Source organism: Micromys minutus (assembly GCF_963924665.1).
Source record: "Micromys minutus genome assembly, chromosome: 29".
NCBI lineage: Eukaryota > Metazoa > Chordata > Mammalia > Rodentia > Muridae > Micromys > Micromys minutus.
This window is the reverse complement of record NC_137964.1, coordinates 10,819,673-10,828,156: the sequence shown is the minus strand read 5'-3', so window position 1 is coordinate 10,828,156 and position 8,484 is coordinate 10,819,673. Positions and strand designations below refer to the sequence as shown.

Sequence of the window (8,484 nt, the reverse complement as noted above, 5' to 3'; positions counted from 1 at the left end):
AACTGATTTTTCCAAAGGACCCTTAAGTTTCCGACTCACAGGGTCTGACTGTGTAGCCCTGCCTGGTCTGGAACCCTCGATGTAGACGTGTCTGGCCTCAAACTCAGAAGAGATCTACTGTTTGTTTGTTTTCTGGTGTATACTTATTGTTCTAGGTTTCATAAGGACATTTTCATGCTGGCAGGTGCTCAAAGCTCTCCCAAATGCTCACACCCTAGCCCCTCATCTTGCATTCCCAGTACCCTTCCAGTCACTCCCCTGGCAACCTAAGCAGTTTCTCTTCTATTTTCATGTTGTATAGACTATGCTAGTTGATTTTGGTGGCCACTGTGACTGGATCCGGAATCAACTAAAAGGTAAGCCAATAGAATTTTTGTGAGGATTTTTCTTGATCAGATTCTTTTAAGTGGGAAGACCCACAGTAAGTATGGGTGGCACGTTCTGGTCGAAGCCTAGAGAAAGGACCCAGAAGGAGAAAGTTTTTGCTCCTCCTTGCCCTGCTTGCCATCACTCTTGCTGGTAAGTTTGTTTACCCTGTTCTTGCCTCTTAAAATACTTTACTGATGTTAAGACTCACTTGGATACTCTTATTTAAAAAAAAAAAGTCTTCCCCAAATTAAATTCAGAGGGGGTTAAGGATGAACTTTAAGACTAACCCGGCTTAGTAAAACCATTCTGAAACGTTCCCTCACACCTCAGAAGAGATCGAGATCGTCATCTGACTCCTCCTGGTACTTAACTGACTTCTTCGCTCGTCCAGATTTTTCTCGAGGAGCCACATTGTCGTCTATGTCATGTGGAAATCCTGCTCCATTCCCTTGGATTTCTTGCTTGTGGCACCTTTAGACATTTCTTTCTCACAATCCGAGTCAGAGCTGTCAGAAGAAGACGGTTTCCTTTTGCAACTGTTCTTGGCTTTGGTCGGAGCAGGCTTTTCAGAGACATGAGCACTAAAGGCTGGATCTGATTTGGTTCCCTTTGTGACAGCTCTCTTTCCGGTGCCAGCAGTGGAGATTGAAGACTGGCTTTTTGGTTGTTGTTTTCTTCACTCCCACAGTCTGTTTGGAGGATGGCTTTAAGGGTTTAGTTTCAGCGGGAAGTCAGCAGCAGGAGCTCCTGGAGAAGCCGGCACACTGTCCTTAGCATCACTTTCAAGATCAACTACTGGCATGGAGCTTTTTTGTGGCTTCAGTGCTCTTTTAGTATTTTTTTTGCAGGGATTTTGGTCTTAGGTGGACTATCATCTAATGGGAGGAAATCCTCATCCTCTTCCTTTTCATCCAAACCTGAGAACTCTTTATTGGAGTCTAAATCCACTACGAATTTGGCTTTTGTTGTAGCAGTTCTTGTCCCCTTTTCTTGTGAAGGAACATCAAAATTACTTTCGTTACTGCTCATATCTGATTCAGAATCAGAGCGGGGGATTTTTTTTTTTCCCATCTTTGATAGGTTTAAACGGCAATGTAGTTTGCTTCTTTGCCCGGGTACCTGGCTCTCTCTTCTGCCTCTTCTCTAATCTTTCCCGTAGGCTTCCTGGTCCCACACCATCCTCAGCAGATGTGCCCTCAGTGTTTTCACTCTTAATTTTCTTCCTAATTTTCTTCTCTGCCTCAGCTTTCATCTCCATAGTCACTCGGGGAATGACTCTCTTTTCCCGAGAAGAAGGCAGGACTTCACACGTGTGCTTTCTTCCCCTTCACTTTCCCTCCCTTCTCAGGAAGTCCGACTTGTTCATCCTGTTTTTCCTTGCTTTCTACAACCTCTAGTGCTTCAATGAAAACAGCCAGATCTTCCTTCCACAAATCCGATGGACTCTTTTGCTCTAATGTGTTGAGCTCTTGATCCTTCTCGTCCCTTTGCCTGCACAGTTCATCCTTCTCCTTGGTTAGACACCACAGGGGCATATCGAGAAGGTAGTTGAAGGTTGGTCCCGACTCTGCTGCAGAGTCAGTGGTCTCAGTGTCACTTTCTTCATTTTCTTCTTCCTCTGGAACCTTTTGCTGAGCTTCTTTCCAGGCTTTCACAGGATCAGAATCGTATCCTCTCTGAATCAGAACCTTAATTAATTCTTTTTTAGGTTTATTTTCAATGACTATTGTGCCATCTATTTTCTCTAATATGAAGCGGGCTTGATTATTCAGTTTAGCAGATTTTGCACCAAGCATTCCTAGAAGCCATTCTTTTCTTAATCCATAATATTTAAGCCTGAGCTCAAAGAAGTCTCCGAGAATATCCAACGCAGTGTCATATTTCTTTAAGCAACCTACATGGTCAAAAAGCACCGTAGAGTTGCAAGTGAGATTAGCCTGGAGTTTGAAGACTTTGTGGAGTCCCACTCTCTCTGCCTCTGCCAGTTTTCCTTCAGTCATCTTTATGACAAACTTCACAGTGGTATCTGTATGGTATTCCCTAAAGTCTGTTATCAGAGGGGGTGTCTTGTTGGTGCCATTCAACATGGGTTCTAGAACCTGTTCTTTATATGTCTTGGTCCATGTTCTGATAGGAAGCTCAGAGATTTCAATTGTCGTGGAATCCAGAATAGCCACTTCTCCATTAATCACATAATGACTTAAAGCCAGTTCTTCAGTACTACCTTTGAAATTCTTATAACTTGGGAGCATGGGCAGAGGCTCTTCTCCATTTAACAGCCGTCTGATATTATTTACGACTTCACGAACATCGAAGTTGGGGATTCTGCAGGACCACCCAGTACCAATTCCCTCAGCACCATTTATCAGCACCATGGGTATAATAGGAATGTACCATTCAGGCTCAACACGCTGGTTATCATCATATAAAAACCGCAATGTGTGATTATCTTTTGGTAGAAACAACAACCGAGCCAAAGGGCTGAGCATTGTAAAGATGTACCTAGGACTAGCTGAGTCCTTGTCACCATGTAGCCCTGGTACCTAGGACTAGCTGAGTCCCTGCCACCATGTAACCTGGTACCAAACTGACCAATGGGCTGTAAAGGTTCAAATTATTGCTACCCACAAAATTCTGAGCCAAACTGATAATGGTCATCATTAGTGACATCTCACCATGGTGATAAGAGGACAGATGTACCTAGGACTAGCTGAGTCCCTGTCACCATGTAGCCTGGTACCAAACTGACCAATGGGCTGTAAAGGTTCAAATTATTACTACCCACAGAATTCTGAGCCAAACTGATAATGGTCATCATTAGTGACATCTCACCATGGTGATAAGAGGACATTTCTGCCACTGACCCAGCTAACTGGGCAACCTTCACCTCTCGCTTGTCATTCCGTTTGAAACAAGTAAACAAAACCTTTCTCTGACCTGGTTTCAAACCATCAACCCTAGATGGGATAGATCTTTCATTATCAGAGTTTGAAAAGAGGATAAGTTCTTTGTGTATGAAGTCATTATAGGTCAGGTAACTAGTGGTTTGTCCATACAAATAATCCTCAGAAAGGCCAAGTAATTTCCCTTGTCTTCTACCTTCCATAAAATTGGTCAACCATTCCTTTCGATCATCCACTTGTGCTGATTGCAGCATCATCTTCAGGGCCAGAGTATTTGAACAAAATACAACGTCACTTTATATCTGCAAAATATTCCTTAGCTTCCTTTGATGTGCTGGTGCCCAAGCCTTTGTAGTATTTGACTTTCCATTTCTGATGATTTGGAGTTGAACTCTTCCATTCTTCAAACTCTGGAAGACTATAGAATGCCATTTCTTGCTTATTTTTAGACACCTTTACAATAGGAGTGATAAATTCTTCTAGAAAACGATGTCACAGAAGAGATGGCCAATTGTGATGGATAAAATTGATCAGCAAGCCTTTGATATGGGAACCATCTTGGTCCTGATCTGTCATAATCATGATCTTCCCATAACGAAGAGTTTTCAATGAATCTTCATCTTCATAGTTTTTCTTGTACTGAAGACCCACAATCTTGATGATATTGTTCATTTCAGCATTTTCCATGATCTGTTTATGAGGCGCTTCTCGCACATTGAGCATTTTTCCTCCAAGAGGGAACACCCCATATTTGTCTCTTCCAACCACTCCAAGGCCTGAAACTGCCACAGTTTTGGCTGAGTCTCCTTCAGTCAAGATAAGTGTGCATTCTGCAGAGTTTCGGCTCCCTGCATTGTTGGCATCATCAAATTTGGGGATTCCCTTGATTCTGGTTTGTTTCACAGTCGAACACTTCTTGTTTAATTGGATTTGGGCTTTAAACTTCACCCAGTTTAGTATGCTTTCGACAATACCACAACCCATTGCGGCTTTGATGAATTTTTCACTTAGTTGACATGTTGATCCAAAGCTCTTGGCTTGTAAAGTTATGTTCTCTTTTGTTTGAGAGTCAAAAGTTGGGTTTTTGATTAAGGAATTTAAAAACTCCACATGTGATTTTTTTCACCTGATGGGCCTTCACTGCAACACCGCCCTTGTTCCTCTTTTTTACCACATCAACGAGTTTACTCACAATCTGATCAGCTACATAATCTGCCACCCTTAGAAGTAGCAATGCTGTTGACGAAGCTAATCTGCTGAAAGCCCTTTTCACTCATTGTTAAGCACACTTCCCACCAGGGATTTACTTGTTCGTGTACCACCTTCAGTGAGTTCCCAGTTTCATCTACCTTATCCTTCAAATACATAGCCACATAACTACGGAACCCTTTTACTGGCAGCCTATTTCCATTGAGAAAGACTTTGGCATCTTCAGCACAGCCAACGATATCATATGCTCTTCTGACCATCAGTGCAATGATATCTTTATCCAGGCTTTGCATTTTAAACTTAGATAAGTCAGGCTGGAAGGTAATGCATGTATAAGCTTCTCCACTAAAGGGCTTGAGTTCCATGTCACTAGCTCTCCCCATGTTATCCATCTATGGCTGTTTGAACATTTTCTTGTATTCTCTACTGGCTGTTTCCACAGTAAATTTGGTGCTGGATATGTTACACAGTTTAGCTCCATAACCATTTCGGTCACCTGTCACCTTCTTCTCATCATCATCATAGTTACTGGAGGTTAGGAGCTGTCCAAATATGAGAGCTGGGACATACGTTTTCTCAACTTTGTGTTCAACAACAGCAATTCCTTTTCCATTATTCCATATACTAATTAAATTATTTTCTGGATCAATTGTGACTCTAATACAAGACATTTTTGGGTCCCTTTGTTTGTTATCAGCAGCATTAACTAGAATCTCATCAAAGATTTTATACAAACCAGGAACAAAAGTGACTTCCCTGTAGTTAATACCAACATCTTCATCATAAACCCACATTTGCTGGGTCACTAACTCCACCCAACCAATGTAGATATCTGGGCGGAGCAGTATGTGTCCCAGTTGTGTGTTTTTTTTCTTCTGACAGATCCTTTCAATGGACAGTCTTCTCTTGCCATCTTTATTCTTCTTTTTGTCCATTAGCATATTTTCATTCACAGGCTGCAGCGGTGACAACTCCATGGTGACGGTCCTGAAGGGACTCGAGAATCCTGAAAGCAACAAAACCAAGCGACCCTCGGGATGTTATTCTTTCCTCTCTTTCCTCTGTTTCTCTCACACACAGTGTGTGTGTGTGTGTGTGTGTGTGTGTGTGTGTGTGTGTGTGTGTGTGTGTGGTGTGTCCCTGACAGGCTCCAGGCCTGTCTCTCTGTAGACCAGGCTGGCCTCACATTTGGAGATCTGTCTGACTCTGCCTCTTGACTGCTGCGATTAAGGTGTGTGCCCCCACCACTCATTTATTTATCTTAATTTTATGTGCACCAGTGCCCGATGTGTGCACGTGCCCCATGTGCATGCAGTGCTCACAGAGGCCAGAAGAGGGCATCAGACCACCCCTGGAACTAGAGTTAGACAGTTGTGAGTATATACAGACCATGAGTATATAACTAAAGCCAGTTCTCTCAGAATTCACGGGTAGCACAGAGTTCAGCAGGGGCAGGTAGGACCCTATCAGAGTCCTCTTCCATCCATGACTGACTATTGACAAGTCAGACTTGTGCATGACTGCCATGTCATTACCTCCTCTGCTCTTTTTCACCCAGGTCTTTTTCTCTAGCCCTGGCTGACCTGAAACATATGGAGAGCTACCTCCCAAGTACTAGGATTAAAGACGAATACCACTAAAAGCCCATATTTCTTGATAAAGCTGTTATATTATCTAGAGGTTTTGTTTGGTTGTTTCTTCTTCTTCTTCTTCTTCTTCTTCTTCTTCTTCTTCTTCTTCTTCTTCTTCTTCTTCTTCTTCTTCTTCTTCTTCTTCTTCTTCTTCTTCTTCTTCTTCTTCTTCTTCTTCTTCTCTTTCTCCTCCTCCTCCTCCTCCTCCTCCTCCTCCTCCTCCTCCTCCTCCTCCTCCTCCTTCTTCTTCTTCTTGAGGAAGGGATTCTCTGTGTAGACCAGGTTGGCCTCAAACTCAAGAGATCCACCTGCCTCAACCTCTTGAGTGCTGGTATTAAAGGTGTATGGTACCACTGCCTGGCTCTAGTTTTCTGAGTTCTTTATATGTTCTAGATTTTTTTTTTTAATGTTCCATGCATGGTCAGTTCTTTATTCTTTGATGAATGGTCTTAAAACATCACATTAAGCAAGGCTGATAAGTAAAGTTTAACATAGTTTTATAAGGACAAGTTATAACACATGTAATGATTAGTCACTCTGTGATATTTTGATCTATGAGTGCAAGGTGCACTGCTGGCAATAGCACCCAGGGTTTCCAAAAAGCCAGTCATCATTTTTCTCTTGTCTGCATAGATTTCTTTTCACTGGCTACCTTCTGCTCTTGTTGCACAATCTCTGAATCCCTCTGCTTCTCTGAGATGTGTCAAGCTATCCTCTTTTCTTTTTCCTTTGCTAATTTCCTGGGTCTTTCTCATATTTTTCTGTCAGGCAATTTCTCTTTGATTTCTACAGGCCATGTTGACCTCCACCGGAGACTGGAAGACAGCGACTTAGAAGCAATGGCGGCTTAAACGCTTAGCAGCGGTCACTGCCCGGTGCTGGGGAAGGCTGAGCCTTGGCGACGCCTCACCCTGTCTTATGTTCTAGATCTTAATCCTTTGTTAGATGTACCGAGTAAAGGTTTTCTCCTATTCAATGACTATGTGTTCACTTTTCTTTTTAACTGTATAAGGGCTCTTCAATTTTATGATGTCTCATTTGTCAGTTATTTTTCTGAGCAATTGGAGTCCTATTCATAAAGTCACCCCTGTCCTCATATCCTGAAGGTGTTGCTTACTTTTCCCTTGAACACATTCAGATTAAAATCTTTGACCTATTGAGGATGGAGAGATGGTTCAGAAGCTAAGAACATCTGCAGAGGACCCAGGTTCGGTTCCCAGAATGCACCTGGTGGTCCATGACTGCCAGTTTCAGAGACTCCAATGCCCTCTTCTGACCTCTGTGGGCACCAGACAAGCACGCGGTGCACATTCATATCCACAGGCAAAATACTAATACTTGCAAGATAAGCAGAATAATTATTTAAAACATCTTTGGACCAGCTGATTTTTGTACAGAAAGAAAGAGAAATATGGTTCACTTTCAGTTTTCCATGTGAAGTTATCTAGTTTCCCAAGTATTATTTGTTGAAAATATTTTTATCCCAATACATGTTTTTGGTATCATGGAAAAAAAATAGTACCGATAGCTGTGTTGGTTTAAATTCATGTCCTCTTAAAATTGTTTTTATTAGCTTTATTTGGTATTTATATGTGTGGATAGCCACTATAACATGTGTGGAGGCGATGCCAGAGAACATCTTGCAGAAATTGGTTCTCTCCTGATCTCTGGGTAGGACCATCATGTAGGTCCCGGGGATCGAACTTGGGTCATTAGGGCTCCACAGCAAGGGAAGGGCCTTTATCTTCTGCCTGCCTCATCCTCCTCTGCACTGCATTGATCTGCGCATCTTAGGTTTTTGCCGGCACCACGTTTCTGTTACTAGAACTCACTGCTCGAAGTCAGGGATGGTGCTAACTCTAGCGTTTTTTTCCTTTTGCCCACAGTGCTGTGGGCACCTGTTCTGTTTTGCTTTCATGTTGACACTGACACGATTTAAAATATTTTTTGTGAGGAATGCCTTTGAGATTTTAGTGAGACGAACACTGACTTGGGTTGCTTGGGCAGCTGTTTTCACAGGACGAGATAGAGCCATGAGAGGAAAAGGTCCCTTCGTCCGCTGAAGTTTCTTCCTTCCCCGTTTTAGAGTTCATTATAGAAGTATTTCATTTCCTTAGACCTATTCCAAGTTTTTGCTTCACCTTTTGAGTTGTGAATGGTTTTATTTTCCCGGTTTATTTCTTAGAATCGTTTCTATGGGCAGTAAAGACAGGCAACTTTATTTTTGTGTGTTTTGTTTGTGTTCTATCCCTTTGAAGAACATGATCATTCCAAGACTTTTCTTATGGGGTCTTTAGTGTCCTTTAGGAGCATGCAGAATTGCATTGTCTGCGGATAAGGACTCCTTGAGTTCTTTCTTTCCTATTTGTATA

General features: G+C 42.3%; 2 pseudogenes across 2 annotated transcripts; both read right to left on the bottom strand.

Annotated features, from left to right (window-relative positions):
• Nucleotides 1-695: 695 nt before the first annotated feature.
• LOC308439416 (DNA topoisomerase 2-alpha-like) lies at nucleotides 696-5,458 on the bottom strand (annotated as a pseudogene). The gene is made up of 2 exons: nucleotides 3,230-5,458; nucleotides 696-3,069 (listed from the first exon to the last, which is right to left on the bottom strand). The product of its transcript is annotated as a DNA topoisomerase 2-alpha-like (transcript).
• Nucleotides 5,459-6,722: 1,264 nt separating this feature from the next.
• LOC308439126 (small EDRK-rich factor 1-like) lies at nucleotides 6,723-6,909 on the bottom strand (annotated as a pseudogene). Its single transcript has one exon. The product of its transcript is annotated as a small EDRK-rich factor 1-like (transcript).
• Nucleotides 6,910-8,484: the final 1,575 nt, after the last annotated feature.